Here is a 24,474-nt window from a genome sequence, read left to right as displayed (position 1 = left end):
GTATCGCGAAAACAGAAGAAAAGATCAAACGCCACTTCTGGTGGCCTTCTTGGAGAAAAGACATAAAGTCATTTGTGTTGTCTTGCGGAATCTGTGCCCAAAATAAGAGTCAAAAGAAAAGGCCAGCCGGCCTACTTCAACCTTTGGACATTCCACCAGCACCTTGGCATACCTTGTCAATGGATTTTATAACTGACCTGCCTCCTTGTGGTGGTTACAACACGATTCTCGTAATAGTGGATCTATTCTCCAAAATGGCCCATTTTATCCCTTTAAAAGGATTGCCGTCAGCTTCCACCTTGGCCAAGGAATTTATGGAAAATATAGTGCGGTTACATGGTTACCCTTCCATATTAGTCTCGGACCGTGGAAGTCAATTTATCTCCCACTTTTGGAAGAAATGTTGCCAACTAGCACAAATAGACGTGCGGTTATCCACCAGCCACCACCCCCAGACCGACGGACAAACCGAGAGAACCAATCAGACTCTCGAGCAATATCTGCGGTGCATGTTACACCAATCCGAGTTAAATTGGAAAGACATCCTTTGGATTGCAGAATATGCATACAACAATTCAGTGCATTCTGGAACCGGACAGACTCCTTTTTATACCCTGTATGGTCACCATCCTCGGACCTCTGACCTAGATCCACCTCTGACCCTGGAGATGCCTGCAGTAAATCACCTACATTCCACAATAACCCAAGCCTTCAAAGAAGCTACAACCCACTTACAGCAAGCCAAAAAAAAGTATAAAGAAAACGCTGATTTGCACCGAAGTAAAACTCCTCCTTACCAAGTAGGAGATCAGGTATGGCTAGCAACTAAACATCTACCCCTCAAGGGTCAGCAAACTTTTAATCCCAGATTCATTGGGCCTTACCCCATCAAAGCTATTATCAACCCAGTGGCCTTTAAACTCGATTTACCATCCAACATGCGGATTCATCCCGTTTTTCACGCATCTCTTCTAAAACCAGTACAACCTGGAACCAGACTGTCTGAGCCCCCAGGCCCTGTCCAAATTGATGGAGAATTAGAATTCGAAGTGAAAGACATTTTAGATTCCAAGATAGTTAAGTCGAAACTCTTCTATCTTGTTGATTGGAAAGGATATGGACATCAGGAAAGATCTTGGGAACCCAGTAACTATGTTCACGCACCACGATTAATTCAACGATTCCATCGAAGATTCCTGCACAAACCAAAACCCCCGGAGGAAAAGACCTTGGGAGGGGCCTTGAGGGGGGGGGGGGTACTGTCATGATGCCTACCTCCAAGGAGCCAGGCCGGGCCCAGCAACCCCAGAGGCAGACATCATTTTCCCCAGGGAAGTCTCAGCGGGCCCAAGTCGGGGCCCTTTGGACTCAGTCCTGGCGCCTTAGGCGCCAGGCTCATAGCGGACCCCAGTCCTGGCGCCTTAGGCGCCAGGCTCATAGAAGAGGATATGTGTTTAAGTGCTTGGGTGCACACTTACCTGATGCAGACCTTGCTGCTTCATCCAGGCCCTCTTGAGGCCTGAATGGGACTACTTTACCTGTAGGACTACTTCACCACCCGGGTGTGGTCGGGGAAGGATACATACCTGATTGGTGGAAGGATACATACCAGGAACTTCTTCCAAGGCTATTTAAACCCCACCCGAACAGCCACACGTGCTTCGCGTTGTTCTGCACCTAGCAGCTGGACGCTCACCGTGTCAGCTCCTGCATCCTGACTTCAGCCACGCCTGCCAGCACCCTGGAAAACCTGCAAGGGGAGAAAGGAAGAGAATAGGATAAGAAGAAGAGCCCTTACCTGCTAAATCTGCATCCCGGAGTCATTTCTCCAACGGCCCTGAAAAGGAAGACATCATTTTAAAGGCATTTTGTTTCGATCGCTGCAGCGCTGCATTTTACTCACCTTTGCAAGGCACTTCCATCTTCAGCAGCGATCTTCCGGATTCAGCTACGCCCCGGCGCCTAGAGGAAAAAAGACAAGAACAAAGGTGAGAGGGAGAAAAGGAATAAGGAAAGCTCAGTTTCCTTTTAAGTCTTACCTGTTGGATTATTCCCACTGCATTTCGGGTCCTGCCACTTCCTGGCATCTCCGGACCCCGGCCCCTAAGGGGAAAAAGACAAAGGCATTAGCGCTTGCTGCAATTAGACAACAAACATTATTATTAAGCTTGAACTTTTGAACAGAACTTTTACAGCGCCTTACCTGAACAGTCAAGCTTACCTGAACTCCCATCAATCCTCAATCCAGTGAAGTAACTGGGTTTCAACGCGCCCCTGCATCAGAAGCAGGATGGAGAGCTCATCCTTCCAAACCCTAAGGTGAGGCTTCACGGGGAATCGTGGAGGAGGTATCGTGGAGGGTTGGAAGGGAGTGGGAGGCTTGAGCATTGTTCCACAGCTGGTAATACTCCCTTTTCACGCACAGGAGGGTATCCAACGAGCCAGGGAAGCCAGAATAGAGGGGCCCTTCCTGTCCATCTTCAGAGTTCTGCGCCTTCGACGCCGCGCCTCCGTGGGAACCAGGTGAGCGTTACAGCCTCACCTTCCACTCTCCTTCCTGAGAGATGGATCACACACCATGGCACTGCCTCACTTGCCTCTCTCCTCCCTGAGACATGGATCACACACACCATGGCACTGCCTCACTAGCCACCCTCTTCCCTGAGACATGGATCCCACACACCATGGCACTGCCTCCCTTGCCACTCTCCTCCCTGAGACATGGATCACCCACCATGGCACTTCTTCACTTGCCACTCTCCTCCATGAGACATGGCTCACCCATCATGACACTGCCTCACCTTCCACTCTCCTCCCTGAGACATGGATCACACACACACCATGGCACTGCCTCACTTGCCACTCTAATCCCTGAGACACGGATCACACACCATGGCACTGACTACCTTGCCACTCTCCTCACTGAAGCATGGATCACACACACCAGGGCACTGCCTCATCTGCCACTCTCCTCCCTGAGACATGGATCCCACACACCATGGCACTGCCTCACGTGCCACTTTCCTCCCTGAGACATGGATCACCCACCATGGCACTGCTTCACTTGCCACTCTCCTCCATGAGACATGGATCACCCACCATGACACTGCCTCAATTGCCACTCTCCTCCCTGAAACATGGATCACCCACCATGACACTGCCTCACTTGCCACTCTCCTCCCTGAGACATGGATCGCACACACCGTGGCACACGCCTCACTTGCCACTCTCCTCCCTGAGACATGGATCACCCACCATAGCACTGCCTCCCTTGCCACTCTCCTCCCTGAGACATGGATCACACACACCATGGCACTGCCTCAATTGCCACTCTCCTCCCTGAGACATGGATCACACACACCATGGCACTGCCTCACTTGCCACTCTCCTCCCTGGGACATGGATCATCCACCATGGCGCTGCCTCACTTGCCACTCTCCTCCCTGAGACATGGATCACCCACCATGGCACTGCCTCATGCGCCACTCTCCTCCCTGAGACATGGATCACACACACCCTGGCACTGCCTCATGTGCCACTCTCCTCCCTGAGACATGGATCACCCACCATGGCACTGCCTCACTTGCCACTCTCCTCCCTGAGACATGGATCACACACACCATGGCACTGCCTCACTTGCCACTTTCATCCCTGAGACATGGATCACACACAACCTGGCACTGCCTCACTTGCCACTCTCCTCCCTGAGACTTGGCTCACACACACCATGGCACTGCCTAACTTGCCACTCTCCTCCCTGATGCATGGATCACCCACCATGCCACTGTCTCACTTGCCACTCTCCTCCCTGAGACATGGCTCACACACACCATGGCACTGCCTCACTCACCACTCTCCTCCCTGAGACATGGCTCACACACACCATGGCACTGCCTCATGTGTCACCCTCTTCCCTGAGAAATGGATCACACACACCATGGCATTGCCTCCCTTGCCACTCTCCACCCTGAGACCTGGATCATCCACCATGGCACTGCCTCACTTGCCACTCTCCTCACTGAGACATGGAACACACACACCATGGCACTGCCTCACTTGCCACTCTCCTCCCTGAGACATGGCTCACACACACCATGGCACTGCCTAACTTGCCACTCTCCTCCCTGATGCATGGATCACCCACCATGCCACTGTCTCACTTGCCACTCTCCTCCCTGAAGCATGGATCACACACAGCATGGCATTGCCTAACTTGCCACTCTCCTCCCTGATGCATGGATCACCCACCATGCCACTGTCTCACTTGCCACTCTCCTCCCTGAGACATGGCTCACACACACCATGGCACTGCCTCACTCACCACTCTCCTCCCTGAGACATGGCTCACACACACCATGGCACTGCCTCACTTGCCACTCTCCTCCCTGATGCATGGATCACCCACCATGCCACTGCCTCACTTGCCACGCTCCTCCCTGAGACATGGCTCACACACACCATGGCACGGCCTCACTTGCCACTCTCCTCCCTGAGACATGGCTCACACACACCATGGCACTGCCTCACTTGCCACTCTAATCCCTGAGACATGGATCACACACCATGGCACTGCCTCCCTTGTCACTCTCATCACTGAAGCATGGATCACACACACCATGGCACTGCCTCACTCAGCACTCTCCTCCCTGAGACATAGATCACACACACCATGGCACTGCCTCCCTTGCCACTCTCCTCTCTGAGACATGGATCACCCACCATGGCACTGCTTCACTTGCCACTCTCCTCCATGAGACATGGATCACCCACCATGACACTGCCTCACTTGCCACTCTCTTCTCTGAAACATGGATCACCCACCATGACACTGCCTCACTTGCCACTCTCCTCCCCGAGACATGGATCACACACACCGTGGCACGCCTCACTTGCCACTCTCCTCCCTGAGACATGGATCGCCCACCATGACACTGCCTCACTTGCCACTCTCTTCCCTGAGACATGGATCACCCACCATAGCCCTGCCTCCCTTGCCACTCTCCTCCCTGAGACATGGATCACACACACCATGGCACTGCCTCACTTGCCACTCTCCTCCCTGAGACATGGATCACACACACACACCATGGCACTGCCTCACTTGCCACTCTCCACCCTGAGACATGGATCACACACACCATGGCACTGCCTCACGTGCCACTCTCCTCCCTGAGACATGGATCACACACACCATGGCACTGCCTCACTTGCCACTCTCCTCCCTGAGACATGGATCACCCACCATGGCACTGCCTCACTTGCCACTCTCCTCCCTGAGACATGGATCACCCACCATGACACTGCCTCACGTGCCACTCTCCTCCCTGAGACATGGATCACACACACCATGGCACTGCCTCACTCACCACTCTCCTCCCTGCGACATGGATCACACACACCATGGCACGGCCTCACTTGCCACTCCCCTCCCTGAGACACGGATCACACACAACATGGCACTGCCTCACTCACCACTCTCCTCCCCGAGACATGGATCACACACAACATGGCACTGCCTCACCTTCCACTCACCTTCCTGAGAGATGGATCACACACCATGGCACTGCCTCACTTGCCTCTCTCCTCCCTGAGACATGGATCACACACACCATGGCACTGCCTCACTAGCCACCCTCTTCCCTGAGACATGGATCACACACACCATGGCACTGCCTCACTGGCCACTCTAATCCCTGAGACATGGATCACACACCATGGTACTGCCTCACTCACCACTCTCCTCCCTGAGACATGGGTACACACACCATGGCACTGCCTCCCTTGCCACTCTCCTCCCTGAGACATGGATCACCCACCATGGCACTTCTTCACTTGCCACTCTCCTCCATGAGACATGGCTCACCCATCATGACACTGCCTCACCTTCCACTCTCCTTCCTGAGAGATGGATCACACACCATGGTACTGCCTCACTTGCCTCTCTCCTCCCTGAGACATGGATCACACACACACCATGGCACTGCCTCACTTGCCACTCTAATCCCTGAGACACGGATCACACACCATGGCACTGCCTACCTTGCCACTCTCCTCACTGAAGCATGGATCACACACACCATGGCACTGCCTCACCTGCCACTCTCCTCCCTGAGACATGGATCCCACACACCATGGCACTGCCTCACGTGCCACTCTCCTCCCTGAGACATGGATCACCCACCATGGCACTGCTTCACTTGCCACTCTCCTCCATGAGACATGGATCACCCACCATGACACTGCCTCGATTGCCACTCTCCTCCGTGATGCATGGATCACCCACCATGCCACTGCCTCACATTCCACTCTCCTCCCTGAGACATGGCTCACACACACCATGGCACTGCCTCACTTGTCACTCTAATCCCTGAGACATGGATCACACACCATGGCACTGCCTCCCTTGCCACTCTCATCACTGAAGCATGGATCACACACACCATGGCACTGCCTCACCTGCCACTCTCCTCCCTGAGACATGGATCCCACACACCATGGCACTGCCTCACTCAGCACTCTCCTCCCTGAAACATAGATCACACACATCATGGCACTGCCTCCCTTGCCACTCTCCTCCCTGAGACATGGATCACCCACCATGGCACTGCTTCACTTGCCACTCTCCTCCATGAGACATGGATCACCCACCATGACACTGCCTCACTTGCCACTCTCCTCTCTGAAACATGGATCACCCACCATGACACTGCCTCACTTGCCACTCTCCTCCCCGAGACATGGATCACACACACCGTGGCACGCCTCACTTGCCACTCTCCTCCCTGAGACATGGATCGCCCACCATGACACTGCCTCACTTGCCACTCTCCTCCCTGAGACATGGATCACACACACCATGGCACTACCTCACTTGCCACTCTCCTCCCTGAGACATGGATCACACACACACCATGGCACTGCCTCACTTGCCACTCTCCACCCTTCGACATGGATCACACACACCATGGCACTGCCTCATGTGCCACTCTCCTCCCTGAGACATGGATCACACACACCATGGCACTGCCTCACTTGCCACTCTCCTCCCTGAGACATGGATCACCCACCATGGCACTGCCTCACTTGCCACTCTCCTCCCTGAGACATGGATCACCCACCATGACACTGCCTCACGTGCCACTCTCCTCCCTGAGACATGGATCACCCACCATGGCACTGCCTCACTTGCCACTCTCCTCCCTGAGACATGGATCACCCACCATGGTACTGCCTCATTTGCCACTCTCCTCCCTGAGACATGGATCACACACACCATGGCACTGCCTCATTCACCACTCTCCTCTCTGAGACATGGATCACACACACCATGGCACGGCCTCACTTGCCACTCCCCTCCCTGAGACACGGATCACACACAACATGGCACTGCCTCACTCACCACTCTCCTCCCCGAGACATGGATCACACACAACATGGCACTGCCTCACTCGTCACTCTCCTCCCTGAGACATGGATCAACCACATGGCACTGCCTCACATTCCACTCTCCTTCCTGAGAGATGGATCACACACCATGGCACTGCCTCACTTGCCTCTCTCTTCCCTGAGACATGGATCACACAGACCATGGCACTGCCTCACTAGCCACCCTCTTCCCTGAGACATGGATCACACACACCATGGCACTGCCTCACTGGCCACTCTAATCCCTGAGACATGGATCACACACCATGGTACTGCCTCACTCACCACTCTCCTCCCTGAGACATGGATACACACACCATGGCACTGCCTCCCTTGCCACTCTCCTCCCTGAGACATGGATCACCCACCATGGCACTTTTTCACTTGCCACTCTCCTCCATGAGACATGGCTCACCCATCATGACACTGCCTCACCTTCCACTCTCCTTCCTGAGAGATGGATCACACACCATGGTACTGCCTCACTTGCCTCTCTCCTCCCTGAGACATGGATCACACACACACCATGGCACTGCCTCACTTGCCACTCTAATCCCTGAGACACGGATCACACACCATGACACTGCCTACCTTGCCACTCTCCTCACTGAAGCATGGATCACACACACCATGGCACTGCCTCACCTGCCACTCTCCTCCCTGAGACATGGATCCCACACACCATGGCACTGCCTCACGTGCCACTCTCCTCCCTGAGACATGGATCACCCACCATGGCACTGCTTCACTTGCCACTCTCCTCCATGAGACATGGATCACCCACCATGACACTGCCTCACTTGCAACTCTCCTCCCTGAAACATGGATCACCCACCATGACACTGCCTCACTTGCCACTCTCCTCCCTGAGACACGGATCACACACACCATGGCACTGCCTCACCTGCCACTCTCCTCCCTGAGACATGGATCCCACACACCATGGCACTGCCTCACGTGCCACTCTCCTCCCTGAGACATGGATCACCCACCATGGCACTGCTTCACTTGCCACTCTCCTCCATGAGACATGGATCACCCACCATGACACTGCCTCGATTGCCACTCTCCTCCGTGATGCATGGATCACCCACCATGCCACTGCCTCACATTCCACTCTCCTCCCTGAGACATGGCTCACACACACCATGGCACTGCCTCACTTGTCACTCTAATCCCTGAGACATGGATCACACACCATGGCACTGCCTCCCTTGCCACTCTCATCACTGAAGCATGGATCACACACACCATGGCACTGCCTCACCTGCCACTCTCCTCCCTGAGACATGGATCCCACACACCATGGCACTGCCTCACTCAGCACTCTCCTCCCTGAAACATAGATCACACACATCATGGCACTGCCTCCCTTGCCACTCTCCTCCCTGAGACATGGATCACCCACCATGGCACTGCTTCACTTGCCACTCTCCTCCATGAGACATGGATCACCCACCATGACACTGCCTCACTTGCCACTCTCCTCTCTGAAACATGGATCACCCACCATGACACTGCCTCACTTGCCACTCTCCTCCCCGAGACATGGATCACACACACCGTGGCACGCCTCACTTGCCACTCTCCTCCCTGAGACATGGATCGCCCACCATGACACTGCCTCACTTGCCACTCTCCTCCCTGAGACATGGATCACACACACCATGGCACTACCTCACTTGCCACTCTCCTCCCTGAGACATGGATCACACACACACCATGGCACTGCCTCACTTGCCACTCTCCACCCTTCGACATGGATCACACACACCATGGCACTGCCTCATGTGCCACTCTCCTCCCTGAGACATGGATCACACACACCATGGCACTGCCTCACTTGCCACTCTCCTCCCTGAGACATGGATCACCCACCATGGCACTGCCTCACTTGCCACTCTCCTCCCTGAGACATGGATCACCCACCATGACACTGCCTCACGTGCCACTCTCCTCCCTGAGACATGGATCACCCACCATGGCACTGCCTCACTTGCCACTCTCCTCCCTGAGACATGGATCACCCACCATGGTACTGCCTCATTTGCCACTCTCCTCCCTGAGACATGGATCACACACACCATGGCACTGCCTCATTCACCACTCTCCTCTCTGAGACATGGATCACACACACCATGGCACGGCCTCACTTGCCACTCCCCTCCCTGAGACACGGATCACACACAACATGGCACTGCCTCACTCACCACTCTCCTCCCCGAGACATGGATCACACACAACATGGCACTGCCTCACTCGTCACTCTCCTCCCTGAGACATGGATCAACCACATGGCACTGCCTCACATTCCACTCTCCTTCCTGAGAGATGGATCACACACCATGGCACTGCCTCACTTGCCTCTCTCTTCCCTGAGACATGGATCACACAGACCATGGCACTGCCTCACTAGCCACCCTCTTCCCTGAGACATGGATCACACACACCATGGCACTGCCTCACTGGCCACTCTAATCCCTGAGACATGGATCACACACCATGGTACTGCCTCACTCACCACTCTCCTCCCTGAGACATGGATACACACACCATGGCACTGCCTCCCTTGCCACTCTCCTCCCTGAGACATGGATCACCCACCATGGCACTTTTTCACTTGCCACTCTCCTCCATGAGACATGGCTCACCCATCATGACACTGCCTCACCTTCCACTCTCCTTCCTGAGAGATGGATCACACACCATGGTACTGCCTCACTTGCCTCTCTCCTCCCTGAGACATGGATCACACACACACCATGGCACTGCCTCACTTGCCACTCTAATCCCTGAGACACGGATCACACACCATGACACTGCCTACCTTGCCACTCTCCTCACTGAAGCATGGATCACACACACCATGGCACTGCCTCACCTGCCACTCTCCTCCCTGAGACATGGATCCCACACACCATGGCACTGCCTCACGTGCCACTCTCCTCCCTGAGACATGGATCACCCACCATGGCACTGCTTCACTTGCCACTCTCCTCCATGAGACATGGATCACCCACCATGACACTGCCTCACTTGCAACTCTCCTCCCTGAAACATGGATCACCCACCATGACACTGCCTCACTTGCCACTCTCCTCCCTGAGACATGGATCACCCACCATAGCACTGCCTCCCTTGCCACTCTCCTCACTGAAGCATGGATCACACACACCATGGCACTGCCTCCCTTGCCACTCTCCTCACTGAGACATGGATCACACACACACCATGGCACTGCCTCACTTGCCACTCTCCTCCCTGAGACATGGTTCACACACACAATGGTGCTGCCTCACTTGCCACTCTCCTCCCTGAGACATGGATCACACACACCATGGCACTTCCTCAATTGCCACTCTCCTCCCTGAGACATGGATCACACACACCATGGCACTGCCTCACTTGCCACTCTCCTCCCTGGGACATGGATCACCCACCATGGCGCTGCCTCACTTGCCACTCTCCTCCCTGAGACATGGATCACCCACCATGGCACTGCCTCACTTGCCACTCTCCTCCCTGAGACATGGATCACCCACCATGGTACTGCCTCATTTGCCACTCTCCTCCCTGAGACATGGATCACACACACCATGGCACTGCCTCACTCACCACTCTCCTCCCTGAGACATGGATCACACACACCATGGCACTGCCTCACTTGCCACTCCCCTCCCTGAGACACGGATCACACACAACATGGCACTGCCTCACTCACCACTCTCCTCCCCGAGACATGGATCACACACAACATGGCACTGCCTCACTCGTCACTCTCCTCCCTGAGACATGGATCAACCACATGGCACTGCCTCACCTTCCACTCTCCTTCCTGAGACATGGATCACACACCATGGTACTGCCTCACTCACCACTCTCCTCCCTGAGACATGGATACACACACCATGCCACTGCCTCCCTTGCCACTCTCCTCCCTGAGACATGGCTCACCCATCATGACACTGCCTCACCTTCCACTCTCCTCCCTGAGACATGGATCACACAGACACCATGGCACTGCCTTACTTGCCACTCTCCTCCCTGAGACATGGATCACACCCACACCATGGTACTGCCTCACTTGCCTCTCTCCTCCCTGAGACATGGATCACACACACCATGGCACTGCCTCACTAGCCACCCTCTTCCCTGAGACATGGATCACACACACCATGGCACTGCCTTACTGGCCACTCTAATCCCTGAGACATGGATCACACACCATGGTACTGCCTCACTCACCACTCTCCTCCCTGAGACACGGATCACACACCATGGCACTGCCTACCTTGCCACTCTCCTCACTGAAGCATGGATCACACACACCATGGCACTGCCTCACCTGCCACTCTCCTCCCTGAGACATGGATCCCACACACCATGGCACTGCCTCACGTGCCACTCTCCTCCCTGAGACATGGATCACCCACCATGGCACTGCTTCACTTGCCACTCTCCTCCATGAGACATGGATCACCCACCATGACACTGCCTCAATTGCCACTCTCCTCCCTGAAACATGGATCACCCACCATGACACTGCCTCACTTGCCACTCTCCTCCCTGAGACATGGATCGCACACACCGTGGCACGCCTCACTTGCCACTCTCCTCCCTGAGACATGGATCACCCACCATAGCACTGCCTCCCTTGCCACTCTCCTCCCTGAGACATGGATCACACACACCATGGCACTGCCTCAATTGCCACTCTCCTCCCTGAGACATGGATCACACACACCATGGCACTGCCTCACTTGCCACTCTCCTCCCTGGGACATGGATCACCCACCATGGTGCTGCCTCACTTGCCACTCTCCTCCCTGAGACATGGATCACCCACCATGGCACTGCCTCACTTGCCACTCTCCTCCCTGAGACATGGATCACACACACCCTGGCACTGCCTCATGCGCCACTCTCCTCCCTGAGACATGGATCACCCACCATGGCATTGCCTCACTTGCCACTCTCGTCCCAGAGACATGAATCAAACACACCATGGCACTGCCTCACTTGCCACTCTCCTCCCTGAGACATGGATCACACACACCATGGTGCTGCCTCACTTGCCAATCTCCTCCCTGAGACATGGATCACCCACCATGGCACTGCCTCACTTGCCACTCTCATCCCTGAGACATGGATCACATACACCATGGCACTGTCTCACTTGCCACTCCCTTCCTTGAACCATGGACCACACACACCATGGCACTGCCTCACTCGCCACTCTCCTCCCTGAGACATGGATCACCCACCATGGCACTGCCTCACTTGCCACTCTCCTCACTGAGAAATGGATCACACACACCATGGCACTGCCTCACGTGCCACCCTCTTCTCTGAGAAATGGATCACACACACCATGGCATTGCCTCCCTTGCCAAGCTCCTCCCTGAGACATGGATCACACACACCATGGCACTGCCTCACGTGCCACCCTCTTCCCTGAGAAATGGATCACACACACCATGGCATTGCCTCCCTTGCCACTCTCCTCCCTGAGACATGGATCACACACACCATGGCACTGCCTCATGTGCCACCCTCTTCCCTGAGAAATGGATCACACACACCATGGCATTGCCTCCCTTGCCACTCTCCACCCTGAGACCTAGATCACCCACCATGGCACTGCCTCACTTGCCACTCTCCTCACTGAGACATGGATCACACACACCATGGCACTGTCTCACTTGCCACTCTCCTCCCTGAGACATGGATCACACACATCATGGCACTGCCTCACTTGCCACTCTCCTCCCTGAGACATGGATCACCCACCATGCCACTGCCTCACTTGCGACTCGGCTCCCTGAGACATGGATCACACACACACCATGGCACTGCCTCCCTTGCCACTCTCCACCCTGACACCTGGATCACCCACCATGGCACTGCCTCACTTGCCACTCTCCTCCCTGAGACATGGATCACACACACACCATGGCACTGCCTCACTTGCCACTCTCCTCCCTGAGACATGGATCACCCACCATGACACTGCCTCACGTGCCACTCTCCTCCCTCAGACATGGATCACCCACCATGGCACTGCCTCACTTGCCACTCTCCTCCCTGAGACATGGATCACCCACCATGGCACTGCCTCACTCACCACTCTCCTCCCTGAGACATGGATCACACACACACCATGGCACTGCCTCCCTTGCCACTCTCCACCCTGAGACCTGGATCACCCACCATGGCACTGCCTCACTTGCCACTCTCCTCACTGAGACATGGATCACACACACCATGGCACTGCCTCACCTGCCAATCTCCTCCCAGAGACATGGATCACACACACCATGGCACTGCCTCCCTTGCCACTCTCCTCCCTGAGACATGGATCACACACACACCATGGCACTGCCTCCCTTGCCACTCTCCACCCTGAGACCTGGATCACCCACCATGGCACTGCCTCACGTGCCACTCTCCTCACTGAGACATGGATCACACACACCATGGCACTGCCTCACTTGCCACTCTCCTCCCTGAGACATGGATCACCCACCATGGCGCTGCCTCACTTGCCACTCTCCTCCCTGGGACATGGATCACACACACCATGGCACTGCCTCACTTGCCACTCTCCTCCCTGAGACGTGGATCACACACACCATGGCACTGCCTCCCTTGCCACTCTCCTCCCTGATACATGGATCACACACACCATGGCACTGCCTCACTTGCCACTCTCCTCCCTGGGACATGGATCACACACACCATGGCACTGCCTCACTTGCCCCTCTCCTCCCTGAGACATGGATCACACACCATGTCACTGCCGCACCTGCCAATCTCCTCCCTGAGACATGGATCACCCACCATGGCACTGCCTCACTTGCCACTCTCCTCCCTGAGACATGGATCACCCACACCATGGCACTGCCTCACCTGCCTCTCTCCTCCCTGAGACATGGATCACACACACCATGGCACTGCCTCACCTCCCTCTCTCCTCCCTGAGACATGGATCACACACACCATGGCACTGCCTCACTTGCCACTCTCCTCCCTGAGACATGGATCACCCACCATGGCACCACCTCACTTGCCACTCTCCTCCCTGAGACATGGATCACACACACACCATGGCACTGCCTCACTTGCCTCTCTCCTCCCTGAGACATGGATCACACACACCATGGCACTGCCTCACTTGCCACTCTCCTCCCTGAGACATGGATCACACACACCATGGCACTGCCTCACTTGCCACTCTCCACCTGAGACATGGATCACACACACCATGGCCCTACCTCACTTGCCACTCTCCTCCCTGAGACATGGCTCACACACACACCATGGCACTGCCTCAATTGCCACTCTCCACCCTGAGACATGGATCACACACACCATGGCACTACCTCACTTGCCACTCTCCTCCGAGACATGGATCACACACACACCATGGCACTGCCTCACATGCCACTATCCACCCTCAGGCAGGGATCACACACACCATGGCACTGCCTCACTTGCCACTCTCCTCCCTGAGACATGGATCACCCACCATGGCACTGCCTCACTTGCCACTCTCCTCCCTGAGACATGGATCACCCACCATGGCACGGCCTAACTTGCCACTCTCCACCCTTAGACATGGATCACACCCACCATGGCACGGCCTCACTTGCCACACTCCACCCTGAAACATGGATCACACACACCATGGCACTGCCTCACTTGCCACTCTCCTGCCTGAGACATGGAGCCTACACACCATGGCACTGCCTCACTTACCACTCTCCTCCCTGAGACATGGATCACACACACCATGGCACTGCCTCACTTGCCACTCTCCTCCCTGAGACATGGATCACACATACACCATGGCACTGCCTTACTTGCCACTCTCCACCCTGAGACATGGATCACACACACCATGGCACTGCCTCAATTGCCACTCTCCTCCCTGAGACATGGATCACACACACCATGGCACTACCTCACTTGCCACTCTCCTCCCTGAGACATGGATCACACACACACCATGGCACTGCCTCACTTGCCACTCTCCACCCCCAGGCAGGGATCACACACACCATGGCACTGCCTCACTTGCTACTCTCCTCCCTGAGACATGGATCACCAACCATGGCACGGCCTAACTTGCCACTCTCCACCCTTAGACATGGATCACACACACCATGGCACTGCCTCACTTGCCACTCTCCTCCCTGAGACATGATCACACACACCATGGCGCTGCTTCACTTGCCAATCTCCTCCCTGAGACATGGATCACATACATCATGGCGCTGCCTCACTTGCCACTCTCCTCCCTGAGACATGGATCACACACACCATGGCACTGCCTCCCTTGCCACTCTCCTCCCTGATACATGGATCACACACACCATGGCGCTGCCTCACTTGCCACTCTCCTCCCTGAGACATGGATCACACACACCATGGCGCTGCCTCACTTGCCACTCTCCTCCCTGAGACATGGATCACACACACCATGGCGCTGCCTCACTTGCCACTCTCCACCCTGAGACCTGGATCACCCACCATGGCACTGCCTCACTTGCCACTCTCCTCCCTGAGACCCCTCTAGCCTCCTGACTTCCCATACTGTGATAAATGATTAACCGGATCACATTCCATTCCCGGAAGGACATTTTTGAAAAGGTGAGTATTCTTTGTACAAGGTGATATTAAACAATCATGACATTGTTTAATTGTGCTACCATTATTACATTTAAAAGAAGCAGTTCAAAATATTCATTTATTATGCTCACTTCCAGTAAATATTGTAACCATAATTGGAATGTTACACTTACCTTACGAAGTAAAGTAAATTATTAAAACCTAGAATAACCATATCTATTTTTTTCTGATATTAGATGCGTGAAATATATTCTGATGATGGTTCTTAATAATTATGCTAGCTACTTGATGTGTTTGATTAAGATATAGATGAGTTATCTTTCTAAAATTAATCGTAATGATATATTTACTGGTTATTATAAGTACGTATAAATAATGTACATGGTGTGCTGGCAATCTATAATGCCCCTTGTCCAGGTTTTCCGCTTATATATTACTTCTCTGTCACCTCCATCATTTCCTGTTCACTATTCACTACCATTGTAAAGACCCGTTAGGCCACTGGTCCGCTCACCAACCGTATAACCTATGCACAGTGTTTATGATAAAAGCACTCAGCTTTCTCTTCTATAAATACAATTATACGTGCTGCACACCTGGAAAAAGGCCCCATGCCATAAAGGGCCCCTTCAGCCAGCCCTGTTGGGTTTAGACAACAGCACGCTGCATGCTGGGAATATTAACACGTACATGACCATAATTAACCTGACAAGCGAAACTACAACTCCCAGAATCCAACTTATTGTTGCCTAAAATGCCAGGGATGGCTGAAGATGAGCCCCATGGCATGGGCCTAGTTGGCGGCAATGGCTCCTGTCCCCGGAGAAAGAACCCCGGAGGCAACTCACCTCATCTGGCTCTTGCCCAGCCATTGCTCTCCAGTGATCTCGGGTGGTTTCCTCTCAATGGATCGTGGTGGATTTCTCCCAGTGATCTTGGGTGGATTATTCTGCAGTGACCTCTTGCAGGATAAACCCACTAAGGAAGAGAGGAGCGTCCTGGAAGACCGGGTGATGCGGAGGATCCCAGGACTGTACTGAGGCTGCGCAGAACAGGAGACACTAATCACCAAGAAAAGGAGATACTAAATACAAGACCCGGAGGCACTCCACCCCTGCCCCCCCTCCCCAGGAACCACTTCAAGAAAGAGTGAGAGTAATCTCCTTAAATGCAGCACCGTAGCATAAGTGAACAAATGTCTAGGTAGCTCTCTCTCTCTCTCTCTCTCTCTCTCTCTCTCTCTCCCTTTCTCTCTCTCTCTCTCTCTCCCTCTCTCTCTCTCCCTCTCTCCCTTTCTCTCTCTCTTTCTCTCTCGCTCCCACACTCCCTCCCCTCACCCTCCTCCCCTGGACAAAGAGAAATGCCAACATTTCACAGGAACTTCTCATAAACTTGGAATCTTTAAAAAAAAACACAGTCCCCAAGCAGTTGAAAGTACTTCCATCCTTCAAGCAGTTGAGTTATTCTTTAAGAATAATTAGTACCCTGGCAAGAGACAATCAGAATGCCAAGTCCCTACTCAGCCAGGAATCCCTCTGTCGGGATTCAATGGCCTTTGTCCCCGGCGGGGGGCGTGGCAGCCCCTCAGCCAATGAGGAGGCTCGAAGCGGGACCATCCCTGCTCCGAGCCTCCCAGCGGCTGAGAGGCTGCCTTCGCCCCCCGCTGGGGACTCGGGTAAGTCTTTTTTTATTTTTTTTATTTTTCCCTCCCCATACCAACTTACCTTCTTGATCCAGTGTCCCCGGCGGGGGAAGAGGGAAGCATCCAGCCGTGTGGAGACTCGGAGCGGGACCATTCCCGCTCTGCGCCTCCACACGGCTAGGGGCTTCCCTCATCCCCCGCCGGGGACGCAGGTACTTTTTTTTTTTTTTTTCTTCCCCCGTCCCACTCCCGCCCTCCCAACCCCACTTACCTTTTTTTTTTAATCCTTTTTCGGGAGCGGACGCGCTGGGAACACATTTTGGGACAGAAAAAAATAGCTTTTAGTACCCCGGTCACGCAAATTTTGCGGGCCGGGATACTAATAGCAATAGAACCCTTGCGGTGGGGGCATTACCGACTCTGGTAATGCTTCGCTCAGGTCCTTACCTATGGCCCCGGGGCATTACCTGAGTCGGTAATGCCCCCGCCGCTCGGGTTCTATTGCTTAAGTAAGGTGTTTATAGCCAGTCCGATAGCACAGCGAGTTGAGTGCTCGCTTTGACATCTGTGCAGAGCCTGCTGACGCAGGTACGCATCCCGGCAGGGCCAAACTCAGCCTTTCATCCTTCCAAGGTCGGTAATGAGCACCACATGGGTAATAATAACAGCGCTCAGATGCCTGAGGGTTCGTAGCGCTATATAAATGCTAACTTATTACAACATGTGCACAGACTGTCTACTCTTCAGCATGTATTGAACAGTTAAAACATGTGTATTAAATTCTAAAATCACACGGTCTTATTAACTGCTTCCTTGCATAGGACTTGTTAATAGGCTGTTGATATGCAGCTTCAAGATGTATTTACTTGACATTTCTAAATCCGCATATAAGCATTATCTAAGTTACTTTCTTGTGTGCCCCTGTCTTGTCTGGATAGGGCTTAGCAAATGCTTTCCTTAGACATTATGTAATCAGTTTGCTTGCTCAGCCTTAGGTTAAGAAAGGTCTTTCATTTTGTCCAGGGATCTCTCCATCCCTGTGTCTCTCTGTTGCCCGGCAGGTCAAGGAGAGCGAAGCTGAGGCGGAAGCAGAAGAACAGGGAGACTCCACTTCCATGTAGAGGAAGAAGTCCAGTCCAGGAGTAACAGTGATCCTCTGGGGCCAGGGGAGCATCAACATTTAAGGGGTACTTGGAGGCCTTGGGAGTGGATCATGCACCAGTGGCAAGGAGATCCCTGATACCCGCCCTAGGCAGTCATAGTCAAGCACTACTAGAAGGCAGGCCTATTGCGGAGCAGAAGCAATGGAATCAGAGAAGTACTGATCCAGAAGAAAGAACCTTTCCCGGATGAAGCCATGACATCGCAGACGTAGCAGAAGAAAAAAGGGACAGCGCAAGAGTACAGAGAGTGAAGTAAGTCAAGAACCCAGACCATTGACAATCAGTGAAGGGCACATGAGGACATGAAAAGATTAAAGAAGCAGGAGGAAGAAGCCGACGTTTGATAACATGGTTCCCCAGTCAAGGACACTGGATGACCACCATAAAGAAAATGTTCCAAATGGAGCAGCAACAGAGGCCACCTTGCAATAGCCTGCAGGAGCATCAAGCTAGTGATGCACAGAGAAGAGAGCATTGAACACCAAAGATCACCTTGCTATAGCATCAAGCTAGTGACGCACAGAGAAGAGAGCATTGAACACCAAAGATCACCTTGCTATAGCATCAAGCTAGTGACGCACAGAGAAGAGAGCATTGAACACCACAGGCCACCTTGCAATAGCCTGCAGGAGCATCAAGCTAGTGACGCACAGAGAAGAGAGCATTGAACACCACAGGTCACCTTGCAATAGCCTGCAGGAGCATCAAGCTAGTGATGCACAGAGAAGAGAGCATTGAACACCAAAGATCACCTTGCTATAGCATCAAGCTAGTGACGCACAGAGAAGAGAGCATTGAACACCAAAGATCACCTTGCTATAGCATCAAGCTAGTGACGCACAGAGAAGAGAGCATTGAACACCACAGGCCACCTTGCAATAGCCTGCAGGAGCATCTAGCTAGTGATGCATAGAGAAGAGAGCATTGAACACCACAGGCCACCTTGCTATAGAATCAAGCTAGTGACGCACAGAGAAGAGAGCATTGAACACCACAGGCCACCTTGCAATAGCCTGCAGGAGCATCAAGCTAGTGATGCATAGAGAAGAGAGCATTGAACACCACAGGCCACCTTGCTATAGCATCAAGCTAGTGACGCATAGAGAAGAGAGCATTGAACACCACAGGCCACCTTGCTATAGCATCAAGCTAGTGACGCACAGAGAAGAGAGCATTGAACACCACAGGCCACCTTGCAATAGCCTGCAGGAGCATCAAGCTAGTGATGCATAGAGAAGAGAGCATTGAACACCACAGGCCACCTTGCTATAGCATCAAGCTAGTGACGCACAGAGAAGAGAGCATTGAACACCACAGGTCACCTTGCAATAGCCTGCAGGAGCATCAAGCTAGTGATGCATAGAGAAGAGAGCATTGAACACCACCGGCCACCTTGCAATAGCCTGCAAGAGCATCAAGCTAGTGACGCACAGAGAAGAGAGCAGTGAACACAACAGGCCACCTTGCAATAGCCTGCAGGAGCATCAAGCTAGTGACGCACAGAGAAGAGAGCATTGAACACAACAGGCCACCTTGCAATAGCCTGCAGGAGCATCAAGCTAGTGACGCACAGAGAAGAGAGCATTGAACACCACAGGCCACCTTGCAATAGCCTGCAGGAGCATCAAGCTAGTGACGCACAGAGTAGAGAGCATTGAACACCACAGGCCACCTTGCAATAGCCTGCAGGAGCATCAAGCTAGTGACGCACAGAGAAGAGAGCATTGAACACCACAGGCCACCTTGCAATAGCCTGCAGGAGCATCAAGCTAGTGACGCACAGAGAAGAGAGCATTGAACACCACAGGCCACCTTGCAATAGCCTGCAGGAGCATCAAGCGAGTGACGCACAGAGAAAAGATAATTGAACACTACACACAACCTTGCAATAACATGCAGGAGCATCAAGCTAAAGATACACAAACAGAAGAGCATTGTCCACCACAGGACAGCTTGTATTGCAAGAACATCACGCTAGTGATACACAGGGAAGAGAGTATTCAACACCACAAGGCGGCTTGGTCCTGAGTATTGGTAAGAGGAGGTGCATCTGTGTAAGAAGATACCTGCAGTACAGAGTGAGCGGGTGGAAAGGAAATAGAAATGCTTCAGGGAGCTATGCTGGAAAGACCAATACAAGGAGAATAGAACTTCTCTTGACCCGAGTGGCAAAGGGACTTCAAAGACCAAAAAATATAGATGAAAACTGAATAAGTGAAAGAAGCTCAGAGCGTGAGTGGTTGAACTGGGGAAAGTTCAATATAAAACAGGATCCGAACATCTGACAGCTCCTGTTGGTCTATAGTCACTTGTGCTGACCTTCAATTGAGCTTTTGCAGCTCTGTGCACTCTCTGGTGAAAACACAATACCGGAGCAGTTCACGGGGTGTAAAGAGCTCTCTCTCACACGGTGGCTGGCTTCAATACCACTTCCTGCTTGACATCCTCTGCATAACACAGGAGTACCAACCTCTGCGTTTTCTACATGGAATCCTGCTGCCGGCACATTGGCCACTCTTGCTACTGATTTTCCCTGCCGTTTTTTCCTTGCCCTCACCAGAAACACCTTTAAATGTTCAAAGGTCCCACACAGGTTTTGGTCATAACAACCACTAGACCGCTTACATCAGTTTAGTAACTCTGGACCCCTCTTCCACATCTCAGTACTAAGAAGTCCATAATGATCTTGTTTATTCTCTCATTAATTATTCCCATCTGTTTGGGTGATTTATAGGATTACACTTAAGGGAGGGTTTTAAATGAGGTGATAGTTTTCCCTTTGATCTAAATTCTAAACATATGGTAGACTCATTCCAACTGGAAGTGGTAATATGAACTTCCTGACCCCTTGGATGCCATTTCCATTTTTTTTTTAAATGGTCTTAATACTTGGCACTAAGGGGAATTCTGGGAGAGGGAGCCTTCCAATGACAACATGCCATTAAATATTTAGACATTAGGGAAATCTCATCCTCAGAAGAGAACGGATACTGCAGCTCTCCTGACAGCCTTCTCCTCCCATGTGATCGTCCATCCTGTTACCACACCCAGGGTTGATGGTGAACTGCCATCAACTCCGCCACCTGACTACTACAGGGACCGATTTTTTAACCAGCGGAGGGTTCGGTGCATCATTCACCCAAGCATTCCCAACACCGGCAACCACTACCTTTTCCCTGTTGTTGTCAACATGGTAGGAGCACCCATCCACATAAACTGTGGGCATTCCCTCGCACTTGTCCTCTTCATAGACTTTCTGCTGGGAATTCAGGTACGCCTCCATGTTGTCCTGGGCTTTAAGACTTTCGTCCTCGAGACAGTTCTCTCTGGCACAATCATGCAAGTCAGCCAGACCTTGCGCGAGGGGACTCTTCTTGTTTTGGCCATATCTGACCTCCACAGGAAAGGCTTGCATTGACAGAATCCAGGAAGTAATTCTCTAATTACTCACATTTCCGGCTTGGATTCTGTCACTTTGGAGGTATTGCAAAGGCTGGTGTGGAGTCTCCACTATGATGTGTTCCCCCTGGATGAACGGGAGGTCATTTTTCAATGCCCACACCGTTGCCAGGAGTGCCTTCTCACAATCGTTGAATTTTTCCTCCATAGAGGATAAAGTCTTACTCGCAAAGATTACTTTATTGACCTTGTCATGCTTTTGATATAATACTTATGTCAAGCATGTATTCGAGAACCCTATCTCCAAGAAGAACTCCTTGTTTTTGACAGGGTAAGCTAGACAAGGTGCTTGTGAGAGGCTTCTTTTGGGTTGCTTTACTGCCTCAGCTTGTTCTGGACCCCAGCTCCACTTGATCCCCCCTTCAACAGATGGATCAGGAGGTCTTGTGATCTCTGAGTAATCCTCAATGAACGTCCAACTGTAATTAGTCAGTCCAAGATGGCTTCTTAGCTCCCACAGATTTGTGGGGTCTTTAAGTTTTAGGAGTGCTTCCACTTTCTTCTCCTGGGGACAGAGACCCTCAGGATTTATTTTATGTCCCAAGAAGTTAACACGGGTTCTGCACCACTGCGCCTTTTGGAAGGATAGTTTTGCTCCAGCAACCCTCAACTGTGTCAGAACATAACAGATTTCCGCTATGTGTTCCTCCACAGTTGAACCTTTTATCAGGGCATCATCCACATAGACCAGGTTAACCTTTCACCCAAGTCAGGCATGGCCTTATGTAGGAAGATGTTGAATTTGTTTCCGGAGTTGATGTATCCGAAGGGAGTCGGGTCCAGGTGTACTGCTGCCCCCCGAAGGTACAGGCCAGCTTGTATTGGTCCTCCCTACTGACAGGCACATTCCAGGACCCATTGGTCAGGTCAATGGCAGTGTATACTTTTGACCCCTGGATCTGGGCCAGCCCCTGGTCAATGTTAGGGAGAGGCCATCAGGACATGTGGACCCGATTATTTAGCTCCCTCAGGTCAGCACAGAGTCTCCACTGGCCGTTTGGTTTTAAAATCCCAAGCACCCGGATTATTAAAGGTGCTGTGGACTGGACGAATTATCCCACAGGACTAAAGGTTTTTGATGATTTTCGTCAGGGATTCCATGGATGAGAGAGGCAAGCGGTATTGCTTCACAAACACTGGAGTCATTCCAGGGTCCGTGTTGTAGTGTGGATTTTGGTGCAACCACAGTCATACGAGTCCACCGCAAAGAGATCTTGAAAATCTAAGAACACTTGTTTCAACTTTTGCTTTTGCTCCGGAGTCTCACAGGCATCAGCTAGGTTGACTCGCTCTTCAACCATTTGCCTGAAGCCTGGAGAGACGTCCGGTTTTGCTATCTCAGCGGCCTCCTCCAGCTGGGTGGAGAGGTCCCTGGTTCGAGTATTGACCTGGACAGAGGGTTTTAGGTAGGAGAGGCTGTCATTGTGGACCTGGAAGATCACTTCATTCTGCCTGATGTCACAGGTCACCTCTTCCTCACCATAAGAGCAGGAAGAATACAGGAATACAGGAAATTCCCCCCTTGCCGGGTTAAGATCCTGTCTGGTGGTAAGTCATTGGGCCTCATTCCGAGATTGGAGGTAGTCATAGCGCTATTAGCGCCATGACTACCTCCAATAACGGTCCTGAGTCCGCCCTTGTTCAATGGGGAATTAACGGTCTATCCCGACCTATGCGGGACCGGTAAGTCCCCATTGAATTTTCCATTCCCCATTCCCATTTGAGCCCCCATAGGGCTCAATGGGAATGGGGAAGGTGCAACTAACGTTACCGCAATTTGCGGTACCGATTTTTGTTCCCTGGTGTCCTAACGGGACCCGTAAGGTACGTTTAGTCCGACCAAACGTACCTTACGGGTCCCGTTGGGGGACTTCAGAATAGGGCGCAAAGGGATTACCGGCACCAGTGTCATTACCGGTGCCCGGTATCCCTTTGCGCCCACCTCAGAATGAGGCCCATTGTCACTATCATTGTCAGAACAGTCATTGGGGATTGGTCCTATCAGTTAATTTCCTAGATCCATGGAAAAATGTCGGTCATCAACTGCCATTAATGGTGCCTGCACCCAGAGTGATACTCCTCTGGTCGCTGTTATCCATCACTATTGCAATGGTGTTGTGTTCTACATTAACTAATGGTGTTGGGTTTTACCCC

At 52.7% G+C, this 24,474-nt stretch overlaps 2 pseudogenes; both read right to left on the bottom strand.

Annotated features, from left to right (window-relative positions):
- The window catches only part of LOC138489388 (zinc finger protein 436-like), a 230,994-nt pseudogene extending 213,919 nt beyond the window's left edge, over positions 1–17,075 (bottom strand).
- The window catches only part of LOC138489389 (zinc finger protein 208-like), a 259,432-nt pseudogene that overhangs the window by 114,257 nt on the left and 120,701 nt on the right, over positions 1–24,474 (bottom strand).

This window comes from Ambystoma mexicanum, chromosome 9, assembly GCF_040938575.1.
Source record: "Ambystoma mexicanum isolate Mex_15411 chromosome 9, UKY_AmexF1_1, whole genome shotgun sequence".
Classification (NCBI taxonomy): domain Eukaryota; kingdom Metazoa; phylum Chordata; class Amphibia; order Caudata; family Ambystomatidae; genus Ambystoma; species Ambystoma mexicanum.
This window is presented reverse-complemented; position numbering and strand designations above follow the sequence as displayed.